The following is a 16,462-nucleotide window of genomic DNA, read 5'->3' as shown; positions in this document are numbered from 1 at the left end:
CAGTGCATTGTGGAACCTCTGTGGTTGAAATTTTGAGAAATAAAATCCTATTCTGTGTTCTAATTTAGATGCTCAAATTGATACTTGTGCATTAGACTAATTTTAAACTTGCGCCAGCGAAAATATGTCTGTAACACATCAGAAACATTGGCATTTGCCCCATTTTTATTTACATATGTAAAGCGTGTGTGTGTGTGGAAATGCTTATCATAAGGTATCTACAAATACAGTTTGGAAGAAACCAAAGGAAATGTATCAGCGTGTGTATAGTCTCCTCACCTAGGATGAGAACGTAGACCGTTATCCTGCTAAGGAACAAAGTGAGACAATGTGAGGTAATTTGGCTTGGCATGTTGTTTTCCTACATAAATAATAGGGCCACTTTTCATTACGTGGAAGGTTTGAACTTGTACCACACGGCAGGACAGCAATACTATTATTTGCTCTTGGTAGCTGATGATGGGGTGCAGCCACAGCAGACCTTGCAGGAGACTTTTGCTCTGTTGTCCTGACTTCTGTGTTTTCAAAAGACATTTTGCTATGCTTGATCCAGTCTTTTCCTCCAAGTCCAGAGTCTACATTGTATGAAACTTCAATAACTTCAGAAGTTAGAAGGGTTGAATAACTTTTCCTCTCAGTTCATATACGAAGTGACCAAAAAGGTAGAAAACTTGGAAGGCAAATTACAGCAAGTTCGGCGTCTGTTGCAGGTGTTGGTGACAGCTGAGAGTCATTCCAAATATTTTCAAAACGTTCTTCTACAGTACTTATTTAAATTTATTTATCATTTTTTAAAACAGATCTTTGAAGTTGCCTGTGTCACCAAGTTCCTTCACTAAGACAACATTGAATTATATAATTAAGTCCTGACCTTGATAAATTGAACGAGAGTTTTATCATTTATTTAAATGAGGCCTGAGTTTCATGCATATAATTTTGCAGAAGAAAAGACACTTTAGAGTTTACCTATGCAGTTACCAAGCTAGTGCAGGTTTGTTTCTTACAATATATTTTCTAGAATTTATTTTGCAGGCTACCTTTAAACAGTGGGATTTCCTTTACTGTGCTCAATAGATTATTCCACAACCCCATAGATCTTGTTCATGCTAGACTTTAAATCAGCTATCAAATACCCACTAGTATCTTCAAAGTTTCTGAAAAAGAATGCTTTGTAGGGCTGTTTTTGCTTTGTCAGGATTATGATTTGTTATTCATCTTGTGGATTTTTAAGCAGACCCCGGTACTTAGTATTCGTATTAATGGACTTACTGTATTTAGCTGGATAAAAAACATTCAGTACAATGTATGTAATAGTTACATTGCTGTGATATACATACTTGGTAAAAGCTTTCTCATTTTCATCATTTAGACAGGTAGGATCTGGTAAATCATGTGCAGCACTCAGACCAGGATGACAGTATGGGAGGGGGTAGAAGAAAATAGCAGGCAGCTGCTGGAGGAGATTTTTCTGAAAACCTTGACCAAAGGTTTAAATCCAGAGAGCCTGAAAGTGAATTTTTATTTCTTTTTTCATGGCAAGTACCTTGTTAGACATGTCAGTAATATGTTTTCTGTGCTTGCCTTCCCCGTTTCCTGCTCAGGTGTAACTACCCCAGTGTTATAAATCTATTTTACCGTTAAACGTTTTGTCCGAGGCACTCAATTTTTGAAGCTCTGGACTTCCCACAGCTTCAGCTTTTGGGAGCGCTGTGGCCGGCTTGCGCAGGGCTGTGCCTGCGCGAGCTCAGCACCCCTCCTTCCCGCTGACCTGCCCCCGGGGGCTCTGGCCGCCGGGGGGGTGGGTGCCGCAGTGGTGCGGGGGCAAAGCAGAAATAATGCCAAAGGGTCAAATTCTGTTTTTTAAGGGTGCGGGTTACCCTCACTTTGTTGACTTAAGTTAATTCAGATTTACACCTTTTAATGTGAGAGCAGACGGTGGTCCCCAGGCAAAATTTCTTTTCTTGAAACTCTTCATTTTTTGTGGCTACATGTCCTCGTTATAGCTTCAGCTGTAGTTGCTCAAGTGCCAAATAATTGGTCCACAATCAGAATTTTGCTGTTCGTAATTATTATCTGGAGGAAAAAACACCAGTGCACTGTGTGCATAAACTGAGCAAGGATTCCTGTTAGATGGAGGCAATAGTCATTTAGCGAGTCGGATCAGCAGAGAAGCACACCTCTTCCATCTCATCCTTCTCCCCTAAGCTTTTACTTAATTTCCCGCTAACATATATTTTCATGATTTTTTTCTTTCAATTTCACACAAGCTTTTCTCAAGGTTAGAGGATGTAATCAGTGAGAATGGCACGTTTGTCTCTTTTTTTAATTGAGATTCCTTGCTTTCCAGCCTACTTCTCTAAATACACAATTTCTTCTGCTGTTTCACATGCTTGTGTGGACGTACTTGCTCGCACACTGTTTCTGTTATTGCCTCCCACAGCCCCACACACGCTTATCTTCTTTAGTATCTCAGTTTTCATATGGAGGCAGTAACCTTTTACAGGATTCCTTTCTACTCTTCAATTGTGCTGTTAAAAAATAGAGAAAAAGAGAGAATAAGCTTTAGCTTTGGAATCTAAACCAATAGGAGTGTAAGAGCATGTCAGAGAGAAAATTAAAATAATCAAAAATGTAGTTTGTAGTCTGGTCAATGTCTTTGGCATTAATTTTCATTTTCTCTGATCAGAATTATTTCACTTTCTCAGCTACTGGTTGCTTCCCATTAACCTACAAATACAATACTTCTCCGTGTGGGGCTATGAAAACACAACTTTCTATGTTGGTTTTCATGTGCCTTCTAAGAGAAAAAAAAGCCCTATGTTCCCTCTGCATACTATGTATTAGCTTATTTGTGCCAGCCACGTAAGTATCATGAATATGTGTTTTCCTCTGATACCTTAGAAATTCTAAAACGTAAATAGTATTTCTGTAAGAAATCATTCTCACCTCATATTAGTTGCTGATTTTTCTGCTGCCGTAACGGTGCTGTTTCCCAACAGCCTGGACACATCTGTCCTCTGGCTGAGGTCATAGCGACTGCTAAATGTGCCACATTTCCTCTGTCAATTGGGGGAAAAATATATCAAGGCTTTACTTTGATGCAAAACTTTCTATGAAACGCGCGTCACCAAAACAGACGCCGGTACCTGTCGCCCGGCAATGGGAACTCATAAATATGGAGTCATAGGTAATTGGCCCCCGCTAACCCACAAATAATACTATTCATTGCATTACCTAGAGGTTCGTGACTAAAGTTGTTTAAATGGAAAGCCTTTAAAATAGGTCTTTAAAAAGATATGCTTCACCACTTTTATTAGTTGTTAATTCCATTTTTAACTACCCATTGCTAGTAATATCCTCTTAGATTGAAAATACAATCGCTTGCCTTAGTGAGTCTATCCATTTTTAATTCATTGATTCACTGAGTTTTTTTCTTCATTGGATTTCTAAAGCAGCAGAAATTAAAAGAAATTCTAAATTGTTTACTTCATTGTTTGTGCAATGGTGTCAGCACTGACATCTGCAGGAATGTAGAGACTGGAGAAGAATTTTGTCCATTTGTTTAACAGCTGAATTATGTTAAATCGATTGAAGGTTCCAAATATGGGTCAGATAAACTGAAATGATCGTAAGCTAATGTTCTTCTCTCTCGCTATTTATACCTTGTTTTCTGCTGGTCTTTGGAATTAAATAAGGTTTAGAGGCTACAACCAATATCAAATTGTCATGTCAGGAGTCCTTGTCCGGTGCTTAATCCTACAAATAGTTTTGGTTCTTTTCTTCCTCATCAATGAGGCATTAGATCTTGGGCCTCGGAACTGGCATTGCTTTTTTAGCAGACTAGAGACACCTCCCCTCCCCCCCCCAAACGCACACTTCTGTGACTGAATTTTGTTTCCAGTTTTGGATGCACTCAAACTGTTGAAATGTCTGTGGAGTTCATATAAAAAGCAGAGAGCGAGATCTGCATGGCAGGTAATGTACTCCAACCTCCCGTTTGCGCGACTGCATGACAGAGGCGTATAAGGAAGCAGAGACAAGATATATTTTGTAGATTGGATGTATCTGATGGCTGTTTTATGTATAAATGTGATAGACGCTAGAAACATGCAGAGGATTCTTTGCCAATACAGAAGTGAATAATTAATTAGTTTCTCTGACACCGAGAAGCTTCGCTGAATTCTTTGCAGATACAGGCTGATCCCTGCTTTGGATACCCGTAGCAGCGCACAGTTAATGTAAACAAGCAGGAAAGGTTTGTAACGTACAGTATCCATTAATGTTTCAGGCTGGTAAGCACAAACCAATATGGTAAAATAGTGTGAACATCTTTAATATAGAGCATACCTGCTTGTTATTTACTTGACAGTTGTCTGGGGCTTATAATTCAGAGTTCAGCCAAACTCTGACGTTAGCTCTTCTTCCTAAAGGTACGACACCTTATGGTTTTTCTCTTTGCATTTCATTTGGTAATCCATATGAGCATTTCATTTATTTCCTGTAATGTCTAAATCATTAAAAGAAAAGCTTTGGGGTGCAATATGGGACTGACAAAGATAATTATGGTTTTAAAGCCTTAAGAGGCTTCATGCATCATATAAAATTTTACATTCCACCACCAATTTAAATCAATTACGATCTTTAAATCTGATTGTGCTATTTAAAGCATTTTAAAGGCACAATGCATGTGGAATTTCCCTGCGTGTTCTAAAGTATTTTCACAACAGGTCTATTTATTGCGTGAAAGCATCGAGAGGCTATTAAAAGGTGATCAAAGGCATTATTAACTCTTTAGTCTGTCTCCTTAAAGCAAGAAACAGATATGCTTAAGCGTTATTTACCACTTAGTCTCAGTTGTGCTAAATTTCTCAGCCTTTAGTCACAATGATTGTAAGGAAGCTTGGAACAGATCATGCAGAGTGTCCTCATCACGCTAAACCAACGACGACCTTGTGCTTGGGTGAGCGTGTGTTCGCTTTCCTACTACAACAAGGCAAAGGAACAGAAGACTTTTCTAATTTATTTTTTTCATGCTAGGTATAGATCACTGCGCAGGTAAAGATGCTGCTCTCTCGTTGTTGTGCCAAGTCCTTTTTCCTTTTTCCTTTTTCCTTTTTCCTTTTTCCTTTTTCCTTTTTCCTTTTTCCTTTTTCCTTTTTCCTTTTTCCTTTTTCCTTTTTCCTTTTTCCTTTTTCCTTTTTCCTTTTTCCTTTTTCCTTTTTCCTTTTTCCTTTTTCCTTTTTCCTTTTTCCTTTTCACTGTCTGCACTTAGCTGTTATCAAAGAATTTTCAACATCTTGCTTAAGCTATTTCATTTCTTCTTAGCTGGTTAACCTGAATGAAATTTTGCCTGTCTTTCAAAAAGTCCTAAAGTAGAAGTTTCAGATGAATATTGGTTTTGTTATTCTTACCATTTTTTTTCTAATGGGAATTTTAATATCTGATATTTTCTTTCCAAATGTGTGTTGAACATTTTTTGTGAAATTGAAACTCTGAATAACATCATTTTCCAAAGTTTTTTCTGGAGAGACTATCTTTTAACTCTACAAAATTAGGAAAGCAGAAATGAGGGACTTCAATTCAGCTGAACTAAATTATCTCAGTAATTTTTCCTCAAAAATATTGAGACTATGGTCAAGAGAATTCATAATTCAAGTGATTCTAAAAGTTGACAAAAAGAAATCTTGACTGCCCTACTGTTTGTCTTACAAGCTCAGTGTTTAAAGAAATAATAAAAATTGCTTGTATTTAGCCAAGACTTTTCTGGTACTTTTAATCATATAGTCATTGCTTTTCATGAGCAATTACTGCACGTGGAAATTTCAGATGTTCCCATGTATGCGTCCATACAATTTGGATAATATTTAGTGGAAGATGAGTAATAGCTTATACACTGTACTTTGAATAATCGGTCAACTTTTAGGGAATCTGGAAGGAGCAAAGCAGCGTGTTGTTTCTCAAAAATTATTTCAGGAGAGGGAGTTTTTACTCCCTAAGAAAATGCCAATTTGGTAACTAATGACCGCTAAATGAGCGGACACAACCGGGACATTTGTCTCACAAAAACAGAGCTATGGGTAGGTCCCTCTGTGGTGCAGGCAGTGCTGCTTTGGAAAGATCCTGTTCTGCATTAATCCAAGATCCAAATAACCCATAGTACTAAGAGAAAAAACTAACTTTTTTTTCCTTTTAAGCAAATTGGATAAAGTAGTTTTACGCGTTGCACTGGGAATCAGAAGTGATGAATGCATTTGTTTCTTAAAGAATAGGCAATATTTTTATGGTTACCCTCTAAAAAAATGAGATAGGTGCCCCATGCCAAAGCTGTTCCTACATGCTGCCGGCTCTGCAGAGGGATAGTCGTGTTCCTGGGGAGCAGCCGAGGTTTGTACATTCTCATCACCTGCCTCAGATGCAGTTTGGAGATCATCTGATACAAGTTGATTGCACGCAATGCTGAAACGGTACTTTCCAAAATGAGAGAGGACCAAATTATTTCACAGCCTTTACCAGGTGTTCATAGGTGGAGTCAATGCCAAAAATACCTGTATAGAAACAATTTTCCCGTGCAGTTTTGCTGGCGGGGATATCTTCTTTTGGCTTTGTTGTGTGCGTGACAGTAACCTCTCTAACGCTGCTCGGCGCTGGGCTTCGGTGCTGAGAGCAGCAGTTTTGAGCCGTTAGGGACAGGTTAAGTCTAATCCTGCCATCCTTGAGGGCGGCGGGAAATTTGTCCTTGCGTTTGGAGGAGACAGGATGCAAAGCCTGTGCCGTAAGCACTGATGTCAATGAAATTAATTGTGCCGAGAGCAGATAGAACTGTGCAAGCTATCTCTGTGCCCGGCAGAGGCAACGGGGATGCAGCAGTTTTTGTCAAAGAATATCCTGGGAGGATATTAGCTGCGAGGAAGCCGTTTGCAGCCACCCCTTGGCTGCTCTTTAGTGGCAAGGGGACAACTTAATTCCTGTTTCAGCTTCTCCAAAGACAGCTTTCTGTCGCTGACCAAGTCACGGAGCAGGAAAAAAAAGATGCTGCCAAAAGCACTATGTAATCTCGTGTGATATACGTCTGCATTTAGCTGGTGGGTTAAGTATTTGCTAGCTCCGTTCTCATTTACCAGATTCAGGATCAAAGTGTGATATTTCTGATAAGATTTTTCTTTCTTACCTGTTAAAAAGTAAAGTCTGGGTTTTTAGAATTGTGCTTGTAAAATTGCTGGTTGAGCTCCTATTCCTGCAAGTCAGTAGCTTTGTCTCTGCTGAAGATGCACATCATTTTGCCTTTGTCTCTTCCTCTCCCTAACATGAAAGTGTGTATTTTCATGTTCTTCTGATGTGCAATACCAGAAGGTATTGGTTCCCTTCTCACTTACACAAATGAAGAATATCTCCAAATGGAGTTAACTCCAGGGTATTTTCCTATGTTTACGTGTAACTTTTGAGGTATGACAATATTTTCTTCTGCTGGGGCCAGGAAAGGTTAGTCTTGTGCAATGCTTGAGCTGTCTCACGGTACTGCATGGTCCCTGCAACACCCATGGCCTTCGCTCTCCAGAGGGGTTTCGGGCAGCCTGATGGACTCGTTTACCTGAGCAGCACAAAGGGGCTGAAATGAAGTGAAGGTCCAAGCTGAACACGTCTGCAAAAGGCCAAGAGCATTAACGTTGGAGTAAAACAGATTGCTGTAGAGTGGGGTGAGGTCCCTGGGTATCTAGGCTATTGAGTGGATCCATCTCAACTTCTATTGCGTTAGAAAGCAACAGAGAAACTACTGCAGACCTAAGAAATGGGAGACGACTTGCATTAAACACAATTAAACCTGGCACGTTTTGGGGAAATCAGGATTTTATTTTTAGTATTTTCCATTGTGGCTGAGCTCAGCAAAGCTATAACTCAGTGTTGAACATTAGATGAAACAACATACATAATAAACGTGCTGTACAAGTGCAGTGTTTCAAAGAAAAAAAAAAACATTTTTCCTGCATTAAAAATAATTTTCTCCCCCAAAGCATCCAGACAACTAGTCCAATAAATAGTGGAATGTCACTATAGACTAAGTAGATTTAGAGATGATAGGTCTTTTATTTTTCAAGTAATAGTAGAAAGTAAAAAAGCCATTTAAAAATCCTAACAATGTTTTTATATTCATATGATGGAAATAAATTTCCAAATTGATATCTTCATAATTCGTAATGGTAATCTCTTCCCCATTTTAAATTCAGCAAATATGCATTTTTGTTCTAGAATTAAGTTATTCTATAAAATAACAGCATCTGATAGTAGGAATTTATATTGGAAACAATGATTGTTGATTCTTAATGCATAAAGGATCATAATACAAACATCGATGGCAAAAGACTTTTATATTTACATTTTCCAATGTAGATGTAAAGCATACATTGCAATGGTTTATTTTATCTTTCTAAACCAAGAAAGAGTATAAGGAAGTATGGGTAAGTTCTCTGGTGTTTTTTGCCCCCTTCCCAATACTCCCCCTCCCCCAAAAAAATACATCAAAATAATCAGCTTAGGATTTCTGAGCATCCCTGTAATAACTTAAGATACCTTCCAGCAACTGTAGTGAAACCAACTTATCATGCAGAACTTTGTGCTAATAAGTTGTAATGAACAAAGATGGGCAAACGAGCAAGAAGGACAGTTTTACAGCAGCAATCTGATTTTTGCACCCAACACTTAGACTGTTAATCATTATAAATAACTCCTAAATAACCTTAGAGAGAGAGGAGAGAAATTTTATAGGGAAACAAATTGGCTTCCATTTTCCAAGAAACTTATTATTAAAAAAGAAACCTCTAGGAATGTAAGATTTTTAAACTTATAAAAATAACTCAGTGTTGTCCTTTTAAATTGTTTCTACTGACACCTGAAGTTATAACGGCATTTGCTCATCCGGGCCCTGGTACACATGTGTATTCGTAGCGATGCATCCCTCCGACGGCACAGTTCTTCTGTGGTTGCTACCTGTCAGTGCTTGTACTCAAGAACCTTGAATATCAGTGACTCACTAATGTTTTATGATATTTTACCTCACTTTATGGTAGTCATTTATGACAAGACCAGAATGACATAAACTGCCATAAAGCAAAGCAATGCAATCACACAAATGACCATAAATCAAAGTAGCAACAGAAAAAGGTCATAAAAGGAAAGAAAATTGGAGAAAACAACATTTGAGTTCAAATCCAGAAGTCTGGAGTTAGGAGTGCCAAACTTCAGGACAGATGGATGTGAACGGCAAGCAAATGCAGTGTGCCGCCGGTACTAATCATTGCGCGTGAGCGTGGACGCCCTGACAGATTGGTACCTACACAGGCTTTCATTACTTACAAGCCTGCTACGATGCGCGCAGAGTTTATTGCAACTGTGTGCACGAGCACGCTGCTTCTTTCTCCTCCATATGAAGTTAGCTTTGTCCTGTACCCAGCGCAATTCCTGATTCGGATAACCTTTGGGTGATTTTTCTAGCTATCTATATTTATCTTTTTTTTTTTTTTTTTTTCTGAGAAAAATGTGTTCCTGTTAATCCAGTTGACCCTCTCTAGAAGAAAGGGTTGGTGATGTGCTTTTGGTGGATCTTGCCCTTTTTTTTTTCCTCCTTCTTTTTTTTTTTTTTTTTTTCCCCTCTCTCTCCCCCCCCCCCCCCCCCCCCATCTGGAAGAGATGCTGCTAATGAGGAGAGGAGGTTGGATGGCAAAGGGGGACGAGAAGGGCCCTTCCCGCGGCGGTGCCGGGTCGGACGTCGCGGGGCGCCTCCGCTGCGGTGCCGGGAGCGGAGGGCTCGGCGCCCCTCGGGATCGCAGCCGGAGCCGTAGGGAATGAGGTATAACGGTACGTATACCACACCTTAAAGTTATACTGCCATAAAAATGAGAAACTGCTAGCAGTGGAGATAACAGCGTTTATGAGGAGAATTTATGGGCTGCTCATGTGGTATAAATATATACAGTACACAAACACCAGTGGGGATAAATTCCACTGGACAACCCTGTTATTTTAACAGTAACCTTGAAAATATTGTTATGTTATTTAACTGACGAAAGTATTAAAGGCACAATACATAATTTAGTCTCCTTTCCTATGCAGTACGGTGATTTTTTTTTTTTAAGATGAGCATGTGTTGAGATAAACACTGATAGTTAATTGCATTTATTTTAACATCCTTTTGGTTTCTGTCCACACCCCTGTGCCTTCCCCTTGTGTGCAAGCCTGCTTTGGATGGAGCTGATGTGCTTTAAAAAATATGAAGACGTATTTTTATCCCTGTCCAGTATCTCAAATCTCTAATTCTGCCCCTTTAGCGCTGCCTCTCTGTTTGCCAAGTCCGCCGCCTTCCTCTTCTGTAGTCTCACTTGTATTCCCGGCTGCCGTACCTGTTTCTAGTCATTTTTACAATTGTGTAGTCGCGTTTTAGAGGACGCCAGTGTAGCAAACGGAAATTCTAAACCTCCCTGGAAAATACGATATAATAAAAAGGGAGCAGATAGGCCAAAAAAAAAAAAAAAGAGCTGCCCGACTACCAAATTCCTGCCCCCGCCGTCTGCCCAGGACTCGCCGCTGCGGGTCCCTCTGGTTTCCTCCCCGTCCCTCTGCAGGAGGAGGCTCGGCGCCGGGCGCAGCCCGAGCACCCACGCGGTTTCACCGTGCCGCGTGCTTCGCGAGAAAACGGCTTAGCCTTTCCGGAGGCTTTTCAGATCAAATTTTAGGAGTTACTCAGCCAGGTGTAAATTCACTTATTCTGTCTGTGCTCCTGCTGCCAGCAAAGTAAACTAGGGCAAGTTAACAGAATGATCCAAGAGTAAAGAAGAAGCTGGGATCTTAATTTTTGATGCAGTCTATGTGTTCTCATTATTACACTGCCTGTTTGTATTACTTTTGATTTATAATGTAATTGGGGAACTATAGAAATGTTAATGGGAAAGATACTGTTCTGAATATGACAAAGTTGTTTACTAATTGTTGCCTTTAACTTAGGCTAATTTTGTAGTACTGAAATATTTAAAAATGTTTTATTTCTTTATTTTTAGGTTGCCTTGAAAGCGTTATTTAGTTTGAACTCTGTTCTCAGCTAAGCTGAGGTGTTTTTCCCCTTTTAAAACTAGGAAAATATTGAAAATTAAAAACTCGCTGCACTAGGGTTCAATCTCAAACCTTTAGGCAAGCCCATTCATTTTGTTAAATATTTAGATGAGAAATTGTTGCTTGTATGTTTATTTATTTATTTTTACAACATCCACCGTGCTGCTCATTATCTTAGGGGAGATGGAGAATATTGCAATAATTATTAGTAAGCTCGGTAATGAGATTACTGAACCATTTGCAGTTGACTTTTTGTGATGCATAATTACAGGGGTTTATTTACAGTGCCTTTAGAGGTTTTGTTTTAGTTTTTGCCTTTTAATGATTCACATTTATATCCTTTGTTCTTCACGTAAGGGATAAGTTTCTATCTCTGGATGTTTTGCACTCCTCATCCCCCCCATCCACCAAAGAAATGAATCAGTGCATTAAACTAGATATAAGTAAGAAGCTTTTATTCAGTCCTGTGATCACCATCCTGCAAACTCTTACATGCAGGAGTAACCTCACTGATATCTATGGGAATAGCCAAGTAAATAGGATTATTTGTTCATTTGTCCTAGATGACTCTTCCAGTCCACGCTGAAGTCAATGGAGAGTGTCTCATTGACTCTTGTTGGCCTTGTTTGTCTCATAAATATGATATATTGGTAGAAAATAGTAGAATGGAAGAGATGGAAGAGCTGCCACACAGGTCTTAAATATCTCATAAGTGTTTGAGGGCTGTTAAAGTTAATTACAATATTGGAACCTTTATTACCCACATCCTTGACAGTCACCCACTTTTCCTCCTGAGTAGTTGTGATTCCAGAAGTTTCTTTAGCCTCTTGGTGGAGGATTCCTGAAAAACTATGAGAAATGGGTGAGTTACTGGGACAAGGTGCAAGAGAGAACTAGAACTATTGTGAGATATTCCAGTGCAACTTTGGAAAGCTCTTTTTTGTCTGCTTGTTTTTCCAGATCTATTTACAACGGGTATAATTTTAAATTTTGAGAGAAAAATTTAAAAATTTTATATACTAGACTTCAATTACATAGGCAAAAATATGGAAATGGGTGCTAATATGCAATATTAGGGTTACAGCACTAGTCCTAGAGCTTCAGAAATCAGTGGGACACTTCATTTGCAAAAATTGCAAGCCCTGAGCTTCTTTTTTCCCCTTATATTCAAAATCAGATTGTGTTGAACAGTTAGAATTATTATAAATCCATAGTTAATTTTTAAAATGTCTAACACAAAATTCATTTTTTTCCTTCAACAATAGCCTAGTCATTTTCTGTAAAACTCAAATTACACACATTTCATAGCTTACTAACAATGTGTAAAATTTAGGGAAATAAAAGGACAGGAAGATCCAGAATAATTGTATTTCTGTATGGAATAATAACAAATCTAAAAATTTTTTGAGGCAGTGGAAGAGCAGGAAGAAGAACATTCTTACTATTTAGCCTGAGCTCAAGCCATGAACTCAGGTCAGCAATAATGTGTAGTTTAAATAAATAAAAAAAGAAAAAAAATACACTCCATTATTTTTAATGTGCAACATGTTCTTGCTTCCTTTGTGCCAAGGTTCCTTTGATTCAGTTCATACAATGCTGCACTCCATACCTTTTCCTCTAAAAGTATATCAATAAAGATTCTTGAATGGAGTGTACCTAAGGCAGACCATGTATACAGTTGATTTCTGAAGTATTATATCATGAAGTGACAGAAACCTGATTAGAATACCCCTTCCAAGAGAAAATAGTCAAAAATATGTTGTACATCAGGCTTAATTTTCCTTTTTGAAATTACAGATTCAGCTAAACTGCCATCATCTCATTGTGATAACTTGTCACACTGTCTGAATTTAAGCACCAGTGATCTACTGGGAGCAAACATCCTTATGTACACTGGCTAAAGGATGGCTACCCTGGGGTTTCTACCAAGCCTACATGATCATATATTGATGCAAGGCTTATTTATTTCAGTGGTTCTGAAGTACACTTAATCATCTTACTAAGGTGCCCTGTGTGGTACATAATTAATATTATACACTGACTTTGGAAAAGGAGCTTTGTGGGGGATTTGGAGGATCCAAAAGAAATATGGTAGCTTCTTTATATTCAACAGAGTCCACGTGGTGGAGGTTGAGAGCCTCCTTTTACAAAGACGAGGAGCAAGGCGAATGCTTTCACGCTTTGCCCCTAACACTTCTGGTGTTCTCTCAGTTTAAACACAGACCTACTGCTAATTTTTGCCAAAAGTGAGAGTGAAAAAATCATTAATTCAATTCCTCACTGTTTTGCCTCTGGTGATCGCTGTCACGTCAGGTAATAGCTTGTCTGTGGTTCTGACCCAATTCTTAAACCAGTCTTTCCGTATTCACCAATTAATCTAATGCTTCATTAATTGCAAACATCTGAAATCATTAGAACCTGATTGAGCACAAAAGCATCAAATCCTGTGAAGCTGCAACTGCTTAGCCAGCAAATGGTCTCATTGCAAAGGAATGTCAATGTTTATAGTAAATGTAACCTAAACTAGGGTGTTCATTGACATATCCCTCCATTTGTATACAACGGCTCTGACATCTATCAGTTCAAGAGTGCATGATTTATCCACTGCTATATCCTGGAACTGACAAGCCAAAGATTACAGCTTAACCTACATGAAAGCAGAGGCTGTATGTATTCCTAAAATAAATATTTAGTAACTGACAAGCTCTGGTTAATATTAATTCCTGATAGAAAGCAGTCAATTTAAGCTTACTTCATGCCAAAATCTATTTGTATTTTGTAAATCATTTTTCATGAATATAGTCTAGAGAAGCTCGGGAAAATATGTAAGTGGGGGAAGGTTGCTATATTGGTTGCATTTGCTACATTGCACATCTGAATTAATGAGAACCTGCAATGGGCCGGGGAACTAGGAGAGAATGTATACAAACAGTGCTTTGATAGTAGCCATGAAACAGGGACTTTTAATTAAGTGAATTTAGCATATGTGAAAGATGCTAAATTTACCACTCTGGAGAATTAAGCCTTCTATTTACCCAGGGAGACTCAGCATAAGTACGACTAAACTTTATTACAAACTACATCATGATTTCCTCTGTCTCTTTGATGTGGTCAGTCTTCAGTTTTTCTTTTTTGCTTCTTTCATTTGTTTTACGGGGCTACTAATTGCTCTGGTGAGAATTTATAAAAGGGAAAGAGATGAAAATTTCAGTTAAACTATTTCTGAGCATTGGCATTTTCCTAAATGTTCTTGTCTTTTCTCCTTTGATGACAGCTACCTTCTATGAAGTCTAGTCTGGGACTGACAGTTCACATTCTCCCGCTCATCAAGTATAATATAAGGGGGAAGTTATATTTTTATGTTGCACACATACCTTGATAAGTGTCTCCATAGAAAGAGAAAAACTTTTTGGACTCTTTAGTTTGCAATTACAAATAAAAGATGTGCATAATGCAGATATGAGCTCAATTTACCTGCACATCAGGCAAATACAAATCATCTTCAAGTCAACTGTTAAATGGATGGCCATAGTGCAGAGCTATGAAATGTTGATTAAAGGTTCTTTTAGTTACTTTTGTCAAAGGGCTTGATTTCTTTCTACATACATCCTCTAATGAAGATCAACTGTAATTCCAATAAGTCGATGATGTAGCAAGGGTGAACACTGCGTGTTCATCAAACAGGATAATAACTGTAAATATACTTCTTTAGGTACGGACCTTTGATGCTTAGAATAATTCTCTCTAACACAGGGTGTGTGCCTGTGGCTGTGTACGTGTATTTATTAAGAGGGCTTCTACAAGCCCTGGGTGAGAAGAAAGGAGAAGTTCTGTTTTTGTTCTTCCCAAACCATGGTCCTTGCAGCTATAGTAAGCAGCCCACAAAATCATATTCAGCATTGGTTTTTTTTTTTAAATACTCTGATTTCAAAGTGCATAGTGACATTCAAAGGGCTTGAATGGCAGCCTGCTCTCAGCAGAAGCTTCTGCCCCTGCAGACAGCAGAGTGGGAACGGCTCAGCGAGACTCCCAAGCGGAGAGCAGCTGGAGAGCCGGGGCTGAAGGGTAATCGGGAAGGCGCTAGCTGTGTGCTCCTGGCAATAGATGAGCAGTATCAGTAGCCCTAATGATCCAGGGCAGTGGCCTGAGGAAGTCCTTGGAGTGTGGTTTCCTTTATCACTTTTACTGGACTGCCCTTTAGGGATGAGTTATGATCTGATGGTTTGATCTTTTGTATTGTGTATGGGGTTATTGCACCTTTTAGATCCTGACAACAGTAGTAAAGCTGCCAAGTATTACTTAAAGTGTGGGAATGTTTATAAGAACTCAGCAAAGAGGAGTGCCTAGTATTCAGAGCGCTAACACACTGCTGCACAAGAAACATTATCAGCCATCTAGCAAAATGGTGTGCTGTGGTGCTTGCTGTAATACCTGGCTTTGAAATGACCTTTTCCAGCCGGTGAAATAAACCATTATCAGTGTGCAAGGGGCAGCACCACGTTTCCAAGGTATTGTAGTGCTTATATTTGAGGAGAACAGCATGTGTTTTTAAATACACATGTATGTTCATATCTGCTGTAGAACTATTTTAGATGAAAACCCCAAGTGTGTGTGTTCTGTACATTAAATGGAGTGACATTATTAGTTTCTTGACAATGCTGTAATGGAATCACAGTTCAAAATATTCGGTGAAAACATTACACTCCCCCATCATTAAGGTGAATTTTGTTTGCATGCTCTTTTCTCAGAATACTGATGTTAATTTTTGCTTAACTTTAGTCTTACAAGGTATGAAGCAATTTAACAGACTCGGTAACCTTTCATTAAAGTTCAGTGCAGTACTTAAGCATGTTGGGTGCATTAATTGTTAGCTGACAGCTATTATTTCTGTGAAACCCTTTTGTAGTAAAATTTCTGCTTGATGGATTGGATTTTACAAAATTTGCATTTTACTGAGCCAGAGTCAGCTGGCTACTGAGCTGCTGTAGGTATTTAAAGAAGAAAACAATATTTCTTTCAACTATTTTAAAATATCTATTAAAAGCATAAAACTTATATTTAGGGATTAGCTGCTTAATATGGAGTTCATATCCCTGCAATATTGATTTTGTGTGATGAGAAGGCTTACTAATATATCATTATAATAAAGCTCTTTTTTAATATAGGTAGGACTAAGTCTGGACCCAGTCCTGAATTCTGGCATGTAGTTGGCATGAAGACTATTGAGCTCAATACTTCTAAAAATAAGGGAAAATCCAAGAAAAACAGTAGGCAAGAAGGTTTATGTCTTTTCCTTAGCCTCTGTTTTAGTGACGGAGTCAGATACATATATTTCCTACTCAAGATGCTATTAGATGGTGTAATG

Source organism: Rhea pennata, chromosome 16 (assembly GCF_028389875.1).
Source record: "Rhea pennata isolate bPtePen1 chromosome 16, bPtePen1.pri, whole genome shotgun sequence".
Taxonomy (NCBI): Eukaryota; Metazoa; Chordata; class Aves; order Rheiformes; family Rheidae; genus Rhea; species Rhea pennata.
This window is presented reverse-complemented; position numbering follows the sequence as displayed.